Here is a 23294-nt window from a genome sequence, read left to right on the forward strand (position 1 = left end):
CGGAGTGACTTTTTTTTCCCTAAAACTTAACATGTGGCTCAGAACTTTGAAGCCTCTGCATTGTCAGTTCACGTTTGAGAATGCATCCACTGATTATTCAGGGCTCACTCAAGCTTCAGCAGGGGTAGAAGACTTTTAGTGAAGCACAACTAGTGATTAAGAGCTGATTTGAGATAGGAAGAAACATAACAAGAAGGATGGATGAGCACAGTTCCTCTAGGGTTTCCACTTTTGCCAATAACATACATTTTCCCCTGTCTACTTATCTTTTGTTTCAGGAACTTAAAAGCTGAGGTCTAGCTTTTTAGGCAACTTAGCAATAATTAGGAAAATAAAGTGAAAGATAATAAGGAAGCATACGTATGTGTACCAATATATTACATGTATAAACACAGACATAAAATAGTAACATAATACATGTAATAACTGCATTGCAGTTGAATAAATGTTTGCAATAGCTAAGTCAAAGATTTTCTTTGCATTATATTTGAGATGGCCCCAAAGTACTTCAAAGAATGTATTTTAAAGCTGTTCTAACATGGTTGGGTATATACTCTTATACCAACTGAAAGAGTTTTTCCATATCTTGTAATCATAGAAGGTGTTGAATCCCTTTTTTTATTTCTTCTCAGTTGACTAAAAAGACTTCTTCCTTGCACATTTGAGAAAAATGTTAGCGATTCAGCAGAGAAAAAGGTAGAAGAAATTCATCATAGATCATAAAGCTGGAAGTCAAGAGATTCTCAGTTTGCCATGGCATTTTGCCATCAAGAGATGCTATCATGAATATCTATAGGCAAGGGCACCAAGATTTAAAGAGGTTCAGTCTCTTGCCCCATTTCAGGCCATTGAAAAGTACATTTGAACTCATTTCACTGTACTTTACTGCTTCTAGAATGGAACGTGGAGATCTTTGCTCAAATGAAATTCAGACATCAGTTTTTCCAGTAGCTAGAATCAGGCTGTAAAGGTAAAGGAGAGAGTGTGCGAACTTCGCTCATGTGGCCCCGTGGCATACCTCAGTCTGTGGATAAATAGGACACATTTTGAAAATCCCAGTCTAGCTCGATCTCTTCATTTTACAGATGAAAAACCCAGGACTTAGAAACTTTAAGAACTTGCCTGAATTCACACTAAGTTCAATTTCCATTTGAGACCTTTGCAAAGCATTTCTTGAAACATAGTGTTATTAAAGGATGGCACAAATGTGAAGTCAAAAGGACCCTGAGCAGGCATCTGTCATACCATTTTCCAGCAAATCATTTTATGCCACCTCACACCAAGATTCTCTCCCATTTTTTTTTTTTTATTTAGGAGTTTATTAATTAACTTATTTATTTTGGCTGTGTTGGGTCTTCGTTTCTGTGCGAGGGCTTTCTCTAGTTGTGGCAATTGGGGGCCACTCTTCATCGCGGTGCGTGGGCCTCTCACTATCGTGGCCTCTCCAGCTGCCAAGCACAGGTTCCAGACACACAGGTTCAGTAGTTGTGGCTCACGGGCCTAATTGCTCCGCAGCATGTGGGATCCTCCCAGACCAGGGCTTGAACCCGTGTCCCCTACATCGGCAGGCGGACTCCCAACCACTGCGCCACCAGGGAAGCCCCCTCTCTCCCATTTTTGAAAAGCTCAGAAGAATCATCTCTCTTCAATGAAGTCAACATATAACAAATATCACTCTTAGTGATCTTTTCATGTAACTGACAAAGCCCTCAGGGTATTGCTTCAACATGTTTTATTATGTTATATATTTACAAAAAAAAATGTGCCCTATAATGGTATTACAAAACACCTGGTCACCATTTTCTTCATGAGAGCCCTAGGTTTACTTGAAAGCTATAATTATTAAATCACTCCTGAAAGTTTTATCCAGAGCTTAAAATCTACATAAGATATATTTGTTGACTAATCATAGCATTTATAGCTTTCTGATGAATTTCTGACTGTAGATGAATTTTTGGCTGTAGAATTGAAAACATCATGCCTCTTATGAAAAGGCTGACTGTGGCTCAGTGCAATGGATGGCATCATTGTTTTGTGAGTCAGAACATGCTTTGCTGTTTTTGTAACACAGTGGAACACACAACATAAACAAAAGATTTGTTTTAATCTTTCCACTTGGATATTTTCTATTAGTTATGTCTCAAGTATTTTCACTAGTTTCTATTAATAATGTCTCATATATCTGGCCAATCTTTTTTTTTTTTTAATCAGAGGTCACCTAGTTGGTAGAGGTGACCTAAAATTATCTGAATATTATAATATAGTAACGTAGGATACCTAGAAGAGTATTGAATCTCACTTAGAGATGGATAAAATTCCTGATATGATTACGGATCTCTCCTACTGATAGAAGATTAGGTGTGTTTTCATAATTATGTAATTATGCATAGTAGGTAAACATAGTTACTGGTACTGTTTCTCTTATGAAGTTTAAGTAGAGGGATGTGCATGGATTTTGAACAGCCAAGATATAGGTTGTAGCAATTATTGAGATATTCTATTCTACACTCCTTTTAGGATGCCTTTCTATACCACAGAGGCTTAGAAATTTGAAAACTACATTTCTGGAACACTTTTGTAGCTAGAGTTCTGCGTCTTATTTTTAAAACCAAAACCTGTCTGTTCTTATGGAAATTTTCTTTCTTCCCAAGTTCTTTTAGAATTATTCTAAGTCTGTTTGCAGAAGGAGTCTACCTAGTGTGAAGCATAATATGAAAACTGAGTCTCAGTAGAACAAGGATGTGGGTCTAAGCTAATCTTCAAGAAAATTGACCTCTAATTTCAGTTTTACCACTAACTCCATATATGATCACGCAACTTTGATAAGATTCAGAATCTTTGCTTCAGATGAATGGTTTCCCCAAGATATTTTGTGTATTTTCTGCAAACTTCCACCTTTTATAAATATATCACTGAATAATTTTATCTCTCAAGTTATGTCATACCCAGATTAGGAAACTCATGGGATGCCTTTTCTGTTTTTCTCTTCACACAGGTTTATACACTAATTTCATATTTTCTTGAATCATTTGGAACAATGCATGGAGACTTTTTTCACAAATGTGCACACACAGATGGATCACGTGCATCTTCTGATAGAGGCTGGAGAGAGTAGGTAAGTAAATTATAAGTACAGTTACACAAGTATTTCATAGATATGTGTATAAATATACACACACAGAATGTGCGTACATTGGCTGCATGCACATACATTCTTCTCCCATTAACTCTCCTAAAACTCATATTCTCTTGAGCCAGAATCAGAACATGGCAGCCATTTAAGTGTACACAGACATAAACAATGAGGGAAAGTAAATAAGTTCAGAATCTCTAATCAAACTCTGCTTCAGTGTTAGCACATAAAACGAAGCCAGCAGGTCAGTGGGAATTTTTGTCAGTCTTATCGTAAAATGGATTTTAAAAAATGGCCACTTGTTGCTGGAACAGTTTTGTTCATTTCACATTAATAAGTAAAAATTTTACAGTGAAAATTTATTTGTACAATGTACATTAGAACAATATGTTAGTTAAGCTATACTAGAAATATTCTGGTTTAAGTACATACATTTCAAGGTGGCATTATATGAGAACAGATAAAGTCAAAAGGTAGAATTGATCTGAGAACATATTTTTACTAGGTAATTTTTCACAGTATAGAAACAGAGATTGATAAATCAAAAATGGGAATCTTATGAAAGTTACAGCAAGAAATAAATAGTGGAACAAATTTCCATTTGTCCACTTTGTTCATTTTCAAACAACCTTTACAGATTTATCCAGAATCCTTTAGAAGTAGGGCTAATATAATTTTGGAGGGTAGAAAAAAAATACTTTATTGGAGATTCAGGAGCAAACCTTACATAAATTGAATGTGGTATTTTAATACTGTCTATGATAGATGTTGAAATTAAATGCCCTATTTGCAATAATTTATCTTTTAGTATTTTAGTTTTATGGTGGATATTTTAAATGGTAATTTAAAAATTAAAGTAGTCATATATAGTAATAGTTGTCATTGCAATGGTTAACTATGTTTCAGTTTGGCTAGGCCATGGTACCCAGTTGGTCAGACACCAGTTGGTAAAACATCAGTCTGGATGTCACTGTGGAGATATTTTCTAGATGAGATTAACAATTTACCAGTATGTATTAGTAAAGCAGATCATGCTCCCTGATGTGGGTGGGCCTCGTCCAATCAGTTGAAGGTCTTAGACTGAAGTTCCCCTGAGGAAAAAAGAATTCTGCCTCCAGACTTCCTTTAACTAAAGCAGCAGCATCAACTGTTCTATGGGTCTCCAGCCTGATCACCTGCCCTGTAGATTTGGGACTTCTAGTCTTCACAATGGCATGAAGCAATTCCTTGAAATCATTCTCAATCTCTCTCTCTCTCTCACATGTATGTATATATCCCTAAGGATGAAATTTGGAAACTTCTGTCAGCATAGTTAACCATAATTTTCCGAATGAGCCTACTGCGGAGCACAATCTCAAAACTTGTTAGTACACAGTTATTTAGAGATTTATGAAACATAGTTTTACACCTTGAATTGTATCTAGAGTAAAATGGGCAATTATGAAGGAATGTGGAGCTTTAACGTAACTTAAACCATTGAGCAATTACTTAGTCATTTCATTTCCTGCCTTTGATTTTTGGATGGTCTTCATGGGAAGGTCCCACAGAGAGTGTCTTGCAATAAATTAAAATAGAGTGAAAATGTTTCAAGGAACCAGGAAATAAAGAGTATGTTATCTTTATACTAGAGTATAAACAAATAGATTATAAACAAATGCCCAAAGAGTACAAAAGATATTAATTGAAAGTAGTATTCTCTGTCACACCTTGTCTCCTTTTGTGTGTCCAAAATGTTAAAACTTTAAGCATTTTCTCGTTTTAGTTCTTCTGTCAGTTACAAAAATAACTAAATATTATTCTTTTACCTCTGAATTCAGTTGATTAATGTTATACATTATCTACATGGAAGATTAATGGAATATGTTACTTCCTACTTTCATTACTCCCTTACTTCATGTTTGGTTAGTTATGTTACTATTTTTTAATTTTCTGGTAACTATATCTATATATTAGGTCATAATTCAAACCTCTATTTTTTTTTAATTTTCCACTACAAACTCATCTACCTATATTCTCCTCTTCATCTCCAGACATATTTCAGCATAAAGCTTTACCCTATCAAATTTTATACCATATATATTATTTTGTTACGCTAACTTTCTAGACATTGAAAAACTGTATATATTATGTATGATATTGTTGCTCTACCTATTATTCAGTAAAGAAACAAGCAGTATGTTAAATGTTTTAAAATGTGCCATATTTCCATCCAATTCACATTCGATTCATCTTGAGCAACTCTTTTTGACTGTAATTTTAATTATTTTCTTTCTCTTTGTAATTTTTAAGACAAGAAAGTTGTCTTGCTCAATATATAACTAAGAATGTCCAGATTCTTAATCACACTTTTTTTTTTTAAGTTTCCTCTTTCTTCATGAAAACATTTAACTAAGAGTCCCCTGGCTTCCTGTTCTCATTTATATTTTAGACCTGTGGTCCAACCAACAGCCTGGGATTTCTTTTCCTTTTTTATTTCTGGGTGAGTTCCATTTTTTCATGGAACCTACGATAATAACTTCCACATATTCCTTATGTAATGTTCGTGAGGACATCCAATGAGTTTCTTAGCAAGGTAAAACTAGGTCAAAACTTCTAAATTGTTGCATGTTTGAAACTCACTATTTTGCCTTCATACATGATTGAAAATGTCATGGAAACTTCTCAGTTGCATTTTCAGTTGCTCCGTAACTACAATCTTTAATGACACATGCAAAACCTTCAGTTAATTAACCCTTTTACTTTGTCCAAATCCATCACCCCTTCCTTTTTTTTCCTACATATCTTATCCAATGTAGGTCTCATGATCCATCATTTTAGGAACATTCCGCCAGTAACTAATTTCTGTCTTTTCATCACACTTGTTCAGTGAAAACTCAAACCTGGATGAACACTGCTATCTCTATTCTCTGCACCCATCTCTGAGTATCTAAGTGTAAGTGGAGAAATTTGTATAACAGAATATATTAATGTCACAACAAACATCTTTAACACTAATCTCAAATGGTTTTCAATTTGCATTCTGATTGTTTGGACATGCTCTTGCAGTTGGATGCTTCTATCAATAATTAAACATGCTCAAGTGTCTCCCACCTTAAAAGATAAAGTCACTGTCTCTCTTGAGAATACATTTCTTTCTTTCCAGTTGTCACATTCTCATCTTTGCTATAGTCTTCTCTTGTGTGGGGTTCAGCTTTCTCAACTCTGTTTTATTTTACAGTAATATGCTATCTGCTTTAAGTCTTTCAAAAATTCATCAAAATTTTTCATCTCTTTAGGCTCTTCAACTCCATTCTTGATATTATGGATTTGGTAGATTTTTGCATTCTTCTCAGTGAGGTGTATGAAGTAAATGCCTGTTTTCAGGTGATTATCTTGTGTTTGAAGACAGCATAAAGGTTGCATGAATATAGACTTTTTAGCACAAAAAGGACATGAGATAATTTAAGCCAGATATTTATTCTTTAAGTGTGGAAATTGATATCTTAAAAAAATGTGAAAGCATGATGTGATCAAAGTACAGTTGACCCTTGAACAACACAGGGGTTAAGGGTGCTGACCTCCTGCACAGCTGAAAATCCACATATAACTTTTGACTCTCCTAAAACAACTACTAATAGCCCACTGTTGACTGGAAGCCTTACATGATAATGTCACAGTGGATTAACACATATTTTGTATATCATATGTATTATATACTGTATTCTTAAAGCAAGCTAGAGAAGAGAAATGCTATTAAGAAAATTGTAAGGAAAATAAATTTATAGTACTGCATTGTATTTATACATACCATAAGTTTACATTGTATGTTTACAAGGTGAATGGTCTGTCCATCAGTACCTATATCAATAGTGTCTTACATGATACCAAGCATTGTAGATATATTATGTATTGCTGAACTAGACATCAAAAGTGAAAAGATAATGTGAAAAAGAAACTTATATTTATTTACAGTTAAAATGATTCATTCACTGAGAACAAAGAAACAGAAATACAATTGTTTTATGGTAGCTTAGTGTAATCAATACCATGGCTTCATGATAGCCTAGCCTATACACTAATGAATGAATCATTATAAAAATTTTATGGCATACAGTACTACAGTCATATTCATAATACAGTATTGGAAACATTGTTACATTTTTTTAAACCACTTACCTGTGATGATCAGCTGATACTCAGTTTCTCCCATTAGGAGAGAGAGGCATACTGTATAGTCATGTAATTCTTTGAAAGCAAAGTTATAAAACAGTAAGAAAGCTAACACATTATTAATTTTATATTAAAGATCACTCTCTTTATGTCTATGTCAGGATAGGCTATCCACTTCAGTACAAGTCTTGCACATGATGAATACTTGGGTGATGTTGGTGGTGGTGGTGGTGGTGATGGTGATGGTGGCACAAAACCTCTCATGTAGTTCTTGCCGTATAATTACTGGGTTGGCCAAAAGCTTTGTTTGGGTTTTTCCATAGGATGTTATGCAAAAACCTGAACAAACTTTCTGGCCAACCTAATCATAGATTTTCACACAAAGATACACACATACACAACAGATAAGTTTATACTGTAGGCATGATGATTACTTACTATTCTTTAAGTGGAAGTGGACCATCATAAAGGTGCTCATCCTGGTCATCTTCACATTGAGCAGGCTGAGGAGGAGGGGTTGGTCTTGCTGTCTCAGGGGTGGCGGAAGTGGAGAAGGTAGAAGGGGAGGCACCAGAGGCATACACCCTTGATGTAACTTTACATCATAATTTGTCTGACATTTTTGCTTTTTCACTTCTCTAAAAATGTATCATTATGGCACCAATCCTTCTCCTACCTTTTGCTTTAGTTTCAGTGTCTGCATCATAGAAGGGTCCATGGCATAAAAGAAATCAAAATCAGTATTGAATAATGGGAATCCTTCTGTCAGATTGTTCAATGTCAATTTGTTTTCTGGCACTGCTCCTTCTACATCTTCTTCCTCATTGTCTGGCACTGGTTCAGAAGCACTCATATCCATCAAGTCAAATTCTGTTAATTCCTCTGGTGTGGTGTTGTGCTGTCTGTTAGCTCTTGAATTCCTCCAAGATCCATACCTTGAAACCGTCACTCTTCACCTTTTTGCCATAACCACAATATCTTTCATGATTTCCTTGATTGGTTCTGTCAGAAATCCTGTGAAGTCACGTACAACATCTGGACACAGTTTTCTCCATCAGGAATTTATTGTTTAGGGCTTACTGGCTTTCAAAGCTTTTTCTATAACAACAATGGCATCTTCAATGGTGTAATCCTTCCAGACTTTTGTGATGGTCCCCCTGTTAGGGTTCTCTTCCATAGCATTAACAATCCTTTCCATAGATTACAGTGTGTAATGAGCCTTAAAGGTTCTTATGACCCCCTGATTTAGAGGCAGAATTAGAGATGTTGTATTTGGGGGCAGGTAGACCACCAACACCTTTGGTGTTGAACTCATGCAATTCTGGGTGGCCAGGGGACACTGTCCAATATCAAAAGAACTTTAAAAGTAGTCTCTTGGCCTGGAGCTAATGAGCCAGGAGGTGGGAGGTCACGACTGCGCAGCTGCTGTTTCTGCTGCTGCAGTGTGGCAGGTGGTGGAGACTGATGGTAACCAAGGCAGCGGCAAATGATTTAACCCAGAGACTGACTTCACTATAGAAACACCCACAGTTGTATCAATAACTGGGGAAAGATAGTGGCAACAGGAAAAGGAAAAACAGCTCTGACATACTAAGGACAATGAGTATGCTAAAACCAAGTGGGCTTAAGGCCCCTACAAAGATCCTTAAGCCTGGAAGCACAGCCGTGAAGACACGTGCTCCTGGTAATGCTTTATGTTTCTCCTGAACAGCAAGTTTTTAATCCTATGTGAAGACTTCTATTTGAAAAATTTGAAAAGACAATTTTATAAAACTTCATATTCTTGAAAATACTTGAAAAAGTTTCAATTAAAAGACATCGAATTTTAGAGGGACGGAGAACAGATGGCATACTATGAAAATGCAGAATTCGCATCTCCTCACAACTCGGGCACCTACCAGGCACTGGTGGGGGACCACGGACACCTAAGGGGACTGGGAGGAACCCCCAGCGACCAGTTGTTTCAAATATAGTTTGTTTTCTTAATACATGTTTTATCTTTCTAATTTTATTTTGTATTTTATTCTTTGATATTGTGCTGCTCCTTTCTTTCTTTCTTCCTTCATTCCTTCCTTCCTTCCTTTCTTTCTTTCTTTTTCATTTTTTTTTAACCGTGCCACAAAACTTGCAGGATCTTGGTTCGCAGGCCAGAGGTTGGGGCTGAGCTGCTGTGGTGGGAGCTCCAAGTCCAAACTGCTGGACTAACAGAGAACCTCAGACTCCAGGGAATATCAATCGGAGTGAGGCCTCCCAGAGGTCCTCATCTCAGCACCAAGGCAGGCTCTACCAAATGCCTGCAAACTCCAGTGATGGACGTCTCAAGCCAAACAACCAGTAAGAGGAATACAGCACCACCCATCAAAAAAAAAATAAAAATGAAATGACAAAATGTTACAGATGAAGGAGCAAGGTAAATACTTACAAGACCAAATAAATGAAGACAAAATAGGCAACCTACCTGAAAAAGAATTCAGAGTAAAGATAGTAAAGATGATCCAAACTCTTGGAAACAATGGAAAAAATACAAGAAACATTTAACAAGGATCTAGAAGAACTAAAGAGCAAACAAACAGTGATGAACAACACATTTACTGAAATTAAAAATATTCTAGAAGGAATCAATAGCAGAATAACTGAGGCAGAAGAATAGATAAGTGAGCTGGAAGATAAAATGTTGGAAATAACTGCCAGGGAGCAGAATAAAGAAAAAGAATGAAAAGAATTGAGGACAGTCTCAGAGACCTCTGGGACAACGTTAAACTCACCAACATTCAGAATATAGGGGTCCCAGAAGAGGAAGAAAAAAAGAAAGGGACTGAGAATATATTTGAAGAGATTATAGTCGAAAACTACCCTAACATGGGAAAGGAAATAGTCAATCAAGTCCAGGAAGCACAGAGAGTACAGGATAAACCCAAAGAGAAACACGCTGAGACACACTAATCAAAATATCAAAAATTAAATACAAAGAAAGAATATTAAAAGCAGCAAGGGAAAAGCAACAAATAACATACAAGGGAATCCCCATATAGTTAACAGCTGATTTTTCAGCAGAAATTCTGCAAGCCAGAAGAGAGTGGCAGGACATATTTAAAGTGATGAGAGGGAAAAACCTACAACCAAGATTACTCTACCCAGCAAGGATCTCATTCAGATTCAGGGAGAAATTAAAACCTTTATAGATAAGCAAAAGTTAAGAGAATTCAGCACCACCAAACCAGCTTTACAACAAATGCTAAAGAAACTTCTCTAGGCAGGAAACACAAGAGAAGGAAAAGACCTATAAAAATAAACCCAAAACAATTAAGAAAATGGTAATAGGAACATACATATTGATAATTACCTTAAATGTAAATGGATTAAATGTTCCAACCAAAATATATAGAGTGGCTGAATGGACACAAAAACAAAACCCATATATACACTGTCTACAAGAGACCCACTTCAGACCTAGGGACACATACAGATGGAAAGTGAGAGGATGGAAAAAGATATTCCACACAAATGGAAATCAAAAGAAAGCTGGAGTAGCAATTTTCATACCAGACAAAATAGACTTTAAAATAAAGACTATTACAAGAGACAAAGAAGGACACTACAAAATGATCAAGGGATCAATCCAAGAAGAAGATGTAACAATTGTAAATATTTATGCACCCAACATAGGAGCACCTCAATACATAAGGCAAATGCTAACAGCCATAAAAGGGGAAATTGACAGTAACACAATCATAGTAGGGGACATTAACACCCCACTTTCACCAATGGACAGATCATCCAAAATGAAAATAAATAAGGAATGACAATCTTTAAATGACACATTAAATAAGATGGACTTAATTGATATTTTTAGGACATTCCATCACAAAACAACAGAATACACTTTCTTCTCAAGTGTTCATGGAACATTCTCCAGGATAGATCATATCTTGGGTCACAAATCAAGCCTTGGTAAATTTAAGAAAATTGAAATCATATCAAGTATCATTTCTGACCACAACTCCATGAGGCTAAATATCAATTACAGGAAAAAAACTGTAAAAAATAAAAACACATGGAGGCTGAACAATACACTACTAAATAACCAAGAGATCACTGAAGAAATCAAACAGGAAATCAAAAAGTACCTAGAAACAAATGATAATGAAACACGACGACCCAAAACCTATGGGATACAGCAAAAGCAGTTCTAAGAGGGAAATTTATAGTAATACAATCCTACCTCAAGAAACAAGAAAATCTCAAAAAAAAAAAAAAAAAAAACCCTAAGCTTACACCTAAAGCAATTAGAGAGAGAACAAAAAAAATATAGTTAGCAGAAGGAAAGAAATAATAAAGATCAGATCAGAAATAAATGAAAAAGAAATGAAGAAAATAGCAAAGATCAATAAATCTAAAAGCTGGTTCTTTGAGAAGATAAACAAAATTGATAAACCATTAGCCAGACTCATCAATAAAAAAGGGAGAAGACTCAAATAAACAGAATTAGAAATGAAAAAGGAGAAGTAACAGCTCACACTGCAGAAATACAAAGGATCATGAGAGATTATTACAAGCAACTATATGCCAATAAAAGGGACAACTTGGAAGAAATGGACAAATTCTTAGAAAATCACAACCTTCAGAGACTGAAACAGGAAGAAACAGAAAATATAAACAGGCCAATCACAAGCACTGAAATTGAAACTGTGATTAAAAATCTTCCAGCAAACAAAAGCCCAAGACCAGATGGCTTCACAGGCAAATTCTGTCAAACATTTAGAGAAGAGCTAACACCTATACTTCTCAAACTCTTCCAAACTATAGCAGAGGAAGGAACACTCCCACTCATTCTACGAGGCCACCATCACCCTGATACCAAAACCAGACAAAGATGTCACAAAAACAGAAAACTACAGGCCAATATCTCTGATGAGCATAGATGCAAAAATCCTCAAAAAAACACTAGCAAACAGCATCCAACAGCACATTAAAAGGATCATACACCATGATCAAGTGGGGTTTATCCCAGGAATGCAAGGATTCTTCAATATATGCAAATCAATCAATGTGATACACCATATTAACAATTGAAGGATAAAAATCATATGATAATCTCAGTAGATGCAGAAAAAACTTTTGACAAAATTCAACACCCATTTATGATAAAACTCTCCAGAAAGTAGACATAGAGGGAGCTTACCTCAACATAATAAAGGCCAGATATGACAAACCCACATCCAACATCGTTCTCAATGGTGAAAAACTGAAACCATTTCCTCTAAGATTAGGAACAAGACAAGGTTGCCCACTCTCACCATTATATTCAACATAGTTTTGGAAGTTTTAGCTACAGTAATCAGAGAAGAAAAAGAAACAAAAGGAATCCAAATCGGAAAAGAAGAAGTAAAGCTGTCACTGTTTGCAGATGACATGATACTATACATAGAGAATCCTAAAGATGCTACCAGAAAACTACTAGAGGTAATGAATGAATTTGGTAGAGTAGCAGGATAAAAAATTAATGCACAGAAATATCTTGCATTCCTATACACTTATGATGATAAATCTCATTGAGAAATTAAGGAGACACTCCCATTTACCACTGCAACAAAAAGAACAAAATACATAGGAATAAACCTACCTAAGGAGACAAAACGCCAATATGCAGAAAACTATAAGGCACTGATGAAAGAAATTAAAGATGATACAAATGGATGCAGAGATATACCATGTTCTTGGATTGGAAGAATCAACATTGTGAAAATGACTACACTACCTAAAGCAATCTACAGATTCAGTGCAATCCCTATCAAACTACCAATGGCATTTTCACAGAAGTAGAACAAAAAATTTCACAATTGGCTGGAAACACAAAAGACCCTGAATAGCCAAAGCAATCTTGAGAAAGTAAAATTGAGCTGGAGGAATCAGGCTCCCTGACTTCAGACTATACTACAAAGCTACAGTAATCAAGACAGTATGGTACTGACACAAAAACAGAAAGATAGATCAATGGAACAGGATAGAAAGCCCAGAGATAAACCCATGCACATATGGTCACCTTATGTTTTATAAAGGAGGCAAGAGTATACAACAGAGAAAAGACAGCCTCTTCTATACGTGGTGCTGGGAAAACTGGACAGCTACATGTAAAAGAATGAAATTAGAACACTCCCTAACACCATACACAAAAATAAACTCAAAATGGATTAAAGATCTAAATGTAAGGCCAGACACTATCAAACTCTTAGAGGAAAACATAGGCAGAACACTCTATGACATAAATCACAGCAAGATCCTTTTTAACCCACCTCCTAGAGAAATGGAAATAAAAACAAAAATAAACAAATGGGACCTAATGAAACTTAAAAGCTTTTACACATCAAAGGAAACCATAAACAAGACCAAAAGACAACCCTCAGAATGGGAGAAAATATTTGCAAATGAACAAACTGACAAAGGATTAATCTCCAAAATATACAAGCCCTCATGCAGCCCAATATTTAAAAAAACAACACAATTCAAAAATGGGCAGAAGTCCTAAATAGATATTTCTCCAAAGAAGATACACAGATTGCCAACAAACACATGAAAGGATGCTCAACATCACTTATCATTAGAGAAATGGAAATCAAAATTACAATGAGGTATCACCTCACACCGGTCAGAATGGCCATCATCGAAAAATCCACAAACAATAAATGCTGGAGAGAGTGTGGAGAAAAGGGAACCCTCTTGCACTGTTAGTGGGGATGTAAATTGATACAGCCACTATGGAGAACAGTATGGAGGTTCCTTAAAAAACTAAAAATAGAACTACCACATGACCCAGCAATCCCACCAGTTAGAGTCATGTACCACAATGTTCATTATATCACTATTTACAATAGCCAGGATGTGAAAGCAATGTATGTGTCCATTGACAGATGAATGGATAAAGAAGATGTGGCACATATATACAATGGAATATTACTCAGACATAAAAAGACATGAAATTGAGCTATTCGTAGTGAGGTGGATGCACATAGAGTCTGGCATACAGAGTGAAGTAAGTCAGAAAGAGAAAAACAAATGCCCTATGCTAACACATATATATGGAATCTAAAAAAAAAAATGGTTTTGATGAACTGAGGGGCATAACAGGAAAAAAGACACAGACGTAGAGAATGGACTTGAGAACACGGGGAGGGGGAAGGGTAAGCTGGGACGAAGTGAGAGAGTAACATTGACATATACACACTACCAAATGTAAAATAGCTATTGGGAAGCAGCTGCATAGCACAGGGAGATCAGCTCAGTGCTTTGCCACCACCTAGAAGGGTGGCATAAGGACGGTGGGAGGGAGACGCAAGACGGAGGGGATATGGGGACATACATATGCATATAGCTGATTTACTTTGTTATACAGCAGAACTTAACACAACACTGTAAAGTAATTATACTCCAATAAAGATGTTGAAAATTTAAGAAAAGCAGTCTCTTACTGGTGGCAAGGTACTTCCTGACCAGGGACAAAGCACCGATGGAGCCAATCCAGAAAAAGTGTTCTTGTGGTCTAGGCCTTCTTGTTGTACAACCAAAAGACAGGCCGCTGGTATTTATCTTTCCCCTCAAGGCTCAGGTGTTACCAACTTTATAGATAAGGGAAGTCCTCATAAGCCCGACTGTATTTGCACAAAGCAGTAGATTTAGCCTGTCCCTTCCTGCCTTAAATCCTGGTATCTGCTTCTCTTCCTTACTAATAAATGTCCTTTGTGGCATTTTTTTTTTTTCCAGAATTGGGCACTTTCATCTGCACTAAAAACCTGTTCAGGCAGATTTCCTTTCTCCTCAGTGATTTTCTCAGTAATGTCTGGGAATTCATCTACTGCCTCTTAGTTGGCAGAAGCTGCTTCTGTTATCTTGACATTTTTTAAGCCAAACCTCTTTCTAAAATTATCAAACCATCCTTTTCTGGCATTAAGTTCTCCAGCTTTAGATCCTTCACCTTCTTTTTCCCTTAAGTTTTGCTTTTTCTCATCATATTAGAGTTTATAGGTATGCCTTTCTTATAGCAATTTTGCACCCACATAAAAGCTACATTCTCAATGTGAGATAAAAATGTATTTTTCAGAAAGTCAAGATTTTCATGCCTGCTGGCATAGCTACAGTGATAGCTTCATGAATTTCCTTTCTTTTTCTTTTCTTTTTTTTTTGACAATGGTCCTTACTCTGGATTCATTTATCTTGTCATGGCTGGCAACCACAGTTGCAGACCTCTATCTACAGCATATCAAACATTCAACTTTTTCTTGTAATGTCATGACTTTTCTCTGCTTCATGGAAGCATTTCCAGCATCACTAGTGGCACTTTGCATGGGTCCTGGAGTGTTATTCAAGGTTTATGGTATTGCACTAAACACAATGAAAAATACACAAGAACTGAGAGAGATCACTTTTTATTGTGATATGCAATTTACTGGAGAAACTGCTCATGTTGAGATGATGAGAGTCACAAGGCATTTTAAGTGGATACTCACAACACTTGAGCTTACTGCAATAGCAGCAGGAGATGGCTACAAAATTATTACCATAGTACAGGACGTACTACAGTTAATTTTTACATTTCTCTAAACTGCAAATGGTGCCATGTATGCTTTGCAAGTGTGTGCATTAAGTTTTGATAAATTTTAACTTTTTATAATAGATTTGTGTATATCTTATGGTAGTGAATAATAAAATAGACTAGTATCTTCATATGTTTTATACATTCATGACATACCTAATTTTCTACGTTTTATTTTGATGTTTCTAGGCTACACAATTCATCTCTGAGTTTTTCCAATTCTCACAAATTTCCCCAAAATTTCCCAATATATTTATTGGAAAAAATTACTCATAAGTGGACCTGCACAGTTCAAATTCATGCTTTTCAAGGGTTAACTATACTTATATTTGAGTTGCTTTCAGCTAGAACTAAGTACAGCTAAAGAGGGATGAAAATGGAGATTACCATGAAGAAAATACAATTCTTTTTATTTTTCAAAACATTTAAACTAGGTATGAAAAATGACAACTTTGATTTTTATCTTCAGTACATTGCAGAAACTAATTTTTACTTTATCCTCCCTCTCTAATACCTTGTTTTTCTTTAAAAGTTTAACTAGTGACATAGGAAGTTCCAGTTCAAAGCAAAGTAAATAAAACAAGCAGTCTCTCTTCCCAATAAATTAGTTTTCCATTAATTTCTTCCATCAGGACAAACTCTGAAAATTGTGATTAAATTTTGATTGAAAAATTATGTCATTCAGTAAAAAAGGTCTCATTGAGTATACCTAGTCCTAATATTTATGTGAGATAATGTAATGGTAATAAGACCTAGAATACAGTGTATATACAAAGTGAAAATAGTGCTTTAGGCAGAAAAGTTTACTAAGTAAAATGTAATTCAATATGGCACCACTATGGTTGGAATAAACTTTTCATAGCTTCTTACATGACATGGCTATGGTCTATAACATGGTAAGTCAGTTTTCTACTGAGCCTACTCACAATTTTATTTTAACAGTTAAATTATTTGGAGATTATTTACCATAACCAGGGACTGTAAAGTATTGGTCAGTCTGTCATGTGTAAACATAAGAATGTAAAATTTTTAAAAATTATGATATATATGATTCCAAGATTATGAGAATAACTAAATAAGGATACATAGAAACATGAGGCTTTTTTTGATTACTGTGTTTTTCTCCTAAAAATCACTTCCCTGAATAATTTTGGGGTACTAGTTATATCATGGTAATAATTTAAGAAATTATCCCCTGAAATATTATTTATTGTTACATTAAATGCTATTTCAGATATTAGTGCTTTATAAAGCCTAGAATATATGTTGGTACTTTTATCAAATTATAACTTTATTTTTCTGATTTAATTTTCTAATATTATTCAAAAGAATATTATTGTCAAATATGTAATAATTTTTCTGGTGTATTATAAATTGCTTATTCAATCAATATATGTAATAGATCTATTCCTACTGAACTGATGTCCCTACTTAATACCCTGAGGACCCTCTGAAGTTATCCCTAGTGACTAATGAGATGGTACAAAATATGGGAGCAGTTTTGGTACTATAGTCAGTAAAACACTATGGATGGTGTCCAAGTCTTACCAAATCCTACACTAAAGTTAATGGTTCCATTGAGATTTCCTTTAATCACCTTCCTTTGGCATACACAAAAGCAGTCCATGAAAATTCAAGCCTATGAATTTAATAATGAAAAAGAGATGATTTTGCCTACAACTACTACTCATGGATATTTGTTTCTATTGTTATTTCTTGTCCACCTCTGACACCTACATCAGTTCTTGAACCTGATTATGGCTTAGAGTAAGTAATGAACGTTTGAAGAAAAAGAGTCCAAAAGAGACCAAAAGTCACTTAGCATTTTGTCATGTGTCCGTTTTTTCTTTAAGGAGATACTATAATATTATTAACTCTAAAGAGCTGCTGTGTGTAGAAACTATAGCCATGAAATTATACTGCTTATCATGAAATGAGATTGAACCTCATGGAAAGTGTTTTCTTGCTTTCTTGCAAGTTTTTGATCTTATCAATGGCTTTCCTCCCCCCAATTTTAAGTGCTTTATGTTTTGCTACATAATATGGTGCAAAATATTTTACATGAATCTTTTTAGAAATTCTTTTCCAAAAATTCCAGAGGTAACAATGCATTTCCTTTAATTTTTAGATTTTTAAACAGTTTCATGTATAAGATTTGATATTTGAAAAAACACATTGACCTGTGATCATTTCAGTCTTTAAGACACTGAATCTTTTTATTCTCACAACTTTTTCATCTTCATTTTTCTTTTATTGACCAGATATACTTATTGCTCCTACTTTTTAAATAATGTTAATTATATTATCTATTTATTAATTATATATTTTTATATGGTGTATTACAGACATAAAAGGTAAAAGAAATGAGACAGCATATTTCTTAGTCTGTGACTGTGTGGCATATCCTAGACTGATAATATATGTTACAAAGTCAAAAAAATTTTTTTTATTTATTTATTTAATTTTTTTTGGTGGCACGCAGGCCTCTCACTGTTGTGGCCTTTCCCCTTGCGGAGCACAGGCTCCGGACGCACAGGCTCAGCGGCCATGGCTCATGGGCCCAGCCGCTCCGCGGCATGTGGGATCTTCCCGGACCGGGGCACGAACCCGTGTCCCCTGCATCGGCAGGCAGACTCTCACCCACTGCACAACCAGGGAAGCCCCCAAAAATTTCTCTTTTTTAAGTTCCTTGTCTTTTTTTCATGTAAGACTAGGTACAAGCATGTTAGGTTAATTGAGAGCTCTTATTATTTTTGGACTTGATTACTGTATTTAATATTATTCTATTAATATAATTATTATATACTCCATGTATACAGTTAGTAGTCATTTAATAATGTTCTTTTCAGAATTTTGTGAGTTAAAATATTATTTTATCCACAACCAACACTACTTTTAGATATTTTAAATATGGACTTAGAATAGAAAACACTATGATGTTTTATTCTGAATCACCCCCCAACCACAATGTGCTATTTCCTCAAATCACCATTGTTATGAGAATATTATAAATGTTTTTGATGTGATAAGCTTGAGGTGTTTCCCATAATTACTCATTTCTTAACTTTAACAGAAATTGTAAGTGATCACTTACAGCATTTTATGTGATATATATTTTTGTTGCTATTTGTATTAATGTTTCTATTGCACATAAAATAAGACATTCTTGATTTTCCTTTTTATTATTTTAGGTTAGAATTTAAGCTATTTCATCCCTGGACTTAGAATAAGTATTGGTAACATTTCCAAAGTGATATGCAGGGTTTTTTTTTCTCCTTGTTTGATATTTTTACTCTTGGAGTTTTGGTTGTTCTGAGACATGATAGAAGCTTAAATATTGAGAGGTAAGTAAATAAAAGAGTTAGTAGTAGTAACAGTTCTCCTTCGTGTTTTTATTTTGATATTTGACTTTTCTCTGTGAAGTAAGCAAGCATAGGTCTATTGCCTAAGAATTGTAAAGATGTCATTGACACCCATGTAAGCATATCACTTAAAACCGAATACTGAATCAGTGATTTCACCTAGTTAGAGAATAGTGGTACCCACAAGTGCATTTGTGTAGTGTTTATTTGGGGTCAATAAGTGACCCATCTAGGAAAAAGCGTGGTGATGGGGAAGTGCCTATAAACTCTAAATTATCACTAAAAGGCAGAGAGTTTTAAAAAGCTGTATTAGTAAAAACAGAGAGTAGAATGATGGTCCCCAGGGCCTGAGGGACAGAGGAATTGGGGAGATGTTGTTTAAGGGTACAAACTTGTAACTAGTAGATAAAATAGTCCTGGAGATCTAATGCACAGCATAGTGATTACTGTCAACAATACTGTATTAGGAACATCAAAGTTGCTAAGAGACTAATTGCTCTTGCTACAAAAAAGAAATAATTGTGTGACATAATAGAGGTGTTAGCTAACGCTACAGTGGTAATCATATTGCAATATATAAATGCATCAAATTAACATGTACACCTTAAACTTACACAAAGTTATATGTCAATTATATCTCAATTAAAAGAGTAGTATATGAGCAAAACATATCACGGTGGCTAAACATATCACTTATAACTCCAAGTTCTATAGAAGAAAATAGGAAGATATTTATGGATAGTTTAGAGCTGGCAGGTTTCTGTTCCTGGAACGTAACTTGTTAAAGAATAGTTTAAAATGAAAGAAGCTGAAGTAATAGTTGTCTTCATTTATAAAATACAGCAACTAGAAACTGAATAGTTCTATAAATTTCTCTGAATAGTTCTATAAATTATATCATATGTTGACTTTTCTCCTGACCTTCAAATGCATTAGAATAGCATAGTGTTTCTCAGCTTCATGTTTATTATTGCTTTCCTTAGAAGCCTTTACACATCTTTATCTAATCCTCCCATGACATTTTAGTGTATATACTGTTCATTATGTACTGTATGTATATCTGTACTTTATACACTGAGAAAATGATCATTTTCCCAATCCCCAAATAACTAATTATTGCCCGTTCAGGGCAATATCACCCTCTTTGAAAATCCCTGAAATAACTCTAAACCTGAGAGTTAAATTTAGCTTTTTAGGGCATCAAAACCATGGATGTTTACATTTTAAAAAGTGATTCAAGTTATCCCATTAAGATTTAAAAAATTAATTTCTCAGCCTGAAAAAAATGTTCTGTATAGGATTTTCACAAATGAATTTCTATAACATCTGGTTCCATTCTAAGTGACATGTAGAAGGGCCAAAACATCTATCTTTGAAAACTAAAGCTGTTATTTTGTTATTAAAAACTCCCAAATACGGTTTTGTTTCAACTTGGCTATAAAAATGGATGCTAGGTGGTTCTGATTTAAGACATGCATGGGTCTAGTCATTGGTTTCCTATCTTCTTCTTCTGGTGAAAACTGTTTGACTCTATACCCACAACAAATAAAAGGAGAGTTTGATAGAAGTTTAGAACCAGTAGAAAGTTGCCATCAGTGCTGATTGAAATAAATGTACCAGATGATATAGACAGGGAGGTTGGTAATTAATTTGTTTTGCAAAGATCACATTTCTGCAACTCCAGAACTCTAAGACAGGCAGACTATGGTTGTATCGTTAACTGGAAAATCCTTTAGTTACGGAGTGGGGTCAGAAGTAATCTCTTATTGTGGCTTGTGCAACATGATAATCAGTGGACAGGCACTAACATAGCACTTAATGAGGAAGATGGTCATCTGAAAAGTTAAGTGGCCAGTCTCTATCATCATGCAGAGACCCACACAACCCTAACACTTTTTGATATATTCAAGTATTCATCCCCAAAAGCAATCAGTTTTAAAATATCAAATTTAAAAATGTGAATCTTTCATAAAAATCAAAATTAAATAACTCATAGTAAGATACTATCAGTACTTTTAAATTTTATTACGATATTTGGCTGAGAAGATGTTTCAAAGGGTTTTAATACATAGTAAAATTGAGTCATTCTTAATGCTGAATTAAACTTCTAATGTTTTATAATGAAAAGCATTTTTTTCCAACTGGATACAGAGTGATAGAATTTAGTGGGAATCAATAAAATCAGTATTGCTCAATTCACCCATGATAAACCAGACCTTCCATTCTTAACTCTTTCATATTTAGTCAATTAACTAATATTAATTGAGCAGCTACATGGTACCAGCAAAATAACTCAACTTTGCATTTCTCCTTTGCTCATATGTGGTTTGCTGCAGAAGGAATGGGAGGACCCTTTCCCTCCTTTCCCTCTCCACCATTTTGGACAGCTGTGAGAGAGGGAGGCATGCACAAGTCAGAATTGGGACCAGTGAAAACAAGAAGGAAAGTTAATAGAGTTTTTATGATTATTTCCTTCCATTTCTCACTGGTCTGACTTGAGTTTTCTGCCCTCCTTTCACATCTGAATATAGCCTTATGGGAGAAGAGTTTGAAATGAGTTCTACTATTAAAAAAATCTTATGATAGGAGTACCTCATTTATGTCAGGAGTTAGTCAATAGACAGCATGATTTAAATTGACATAACTTAAATTGAAACATATTTTCATTAAAATAACTGTTATGGTACAGATTAAGTATATAATCCTCTGATATATTAATTGTCCATTATATACAGAAATGATTTTTAAATCACTCAAATTCACATTGCAACATTAGCAAGTTAATAAATGGAGACCAGGCTTGAAAAAGAGAACCTTTGCTTCATTTATTTTCTAGGATGTTCAGATTATCAAGAGCTACAATTGGAGAAGGCTCTAATAGTGCAAAAAATTAAAAAAATACTTTGGATAAGAAAATTTGCATTTAAAATTAGGCTTTGATATTTAATAATTATGTGATTTTTAATAAGTTACTTAACATTCCTAAGCCTCAGTTTCCACACCAGCAATAACAAAACAAACAATAACTAATAGCAAAATTTACATCACTGGATTTTTATGGGAAAAATGCTATGTCGATGTAAGGCATTAAAAAAAATCTTTATAGTACAGAGTCTGGATTAGTTTGCACCCCCGGGGTTGTTATGATAATTAAATTTAGCCAATATATTAGCTAATAAAGATTTAAACTCCTGGTAGGTGCCTGTATTTATTTACTCATTTATCCATCCACCCATTCAGCTCACAAATACTTAGAGTGTATTTTGTATGTGATCTGATCTGGTGGAAGTTTCTACATTATCCAGGATAAGATAGCCTGTGTTCCAGTCAGAAGAACCACAACATCCCACTGGAATAACCCAGTCAAAATTTCTAACTCACCTCACAGGCTGATACAGGTCTGGCAGCTTCCCTTGACTGTTGTCCAAGCTATGATTTTGAGACCCAGGTTCTCAAGTCCTATCTCTGAGGTATGACTGAGAAACTACCTAATCTTTTAAGTTACCAGTTCTATCACTTGTATTTGAGGATAAATAGGGGCTACCTAGAGAGAAAATTAAATGAGATAATGTATATAAAGCACTCTGCACCAAAATGGCACACAGCATGAGCTCTATTAATGTGAGTCATTGTTTTTCTGGGAACAGCCAGGATGTAAGGTAATAATAAACCCATTTAGGATGTCTCAAGTATTTCTCTCACTTCTAGTCTTTATGGGAGCAAAACTTCATCCAGGTTTACAGCCACCCCAACTCCACCCCTGACCCCTATCCCTGACTTCTATCCCTGATCCCCGCAAGCCAGCTCATGTTCACCAAGCCTCTGGTGCCTGATTGTCAATTGAAAAACTTCATTCTTTACAACTGTGATGTACTTTGGACATACTGTTAGTGATTTTCTCTCCTTGTCATGCCTGTCATTTCTGTGGCAGACCAAGCAGACCCTGGGATGTCTTGGCCTGACTGCCTTTCCTTTTTTCAGAGTAACTCTTGATTTTTTTTTTTTTTCTCCTCATATGACTGGGGAAATTACTTCAGGGAATTTAAGCATCTCAGACTCCATC

This window comes from Globicephala melas, chromosome 7 (genome assembly GCF_963455315.2).
Source record: "Globicephala melas chromosome 7, mGloMel1.2, whole genome shotgun sequence".
NCBI classification, from domain to species: domain Eukaryota; kingdom Metazoa; phylum Chordata; class Mammalia; order Artiodactyla; family Delphinidae; genus Globicephala; species Globicephala melas.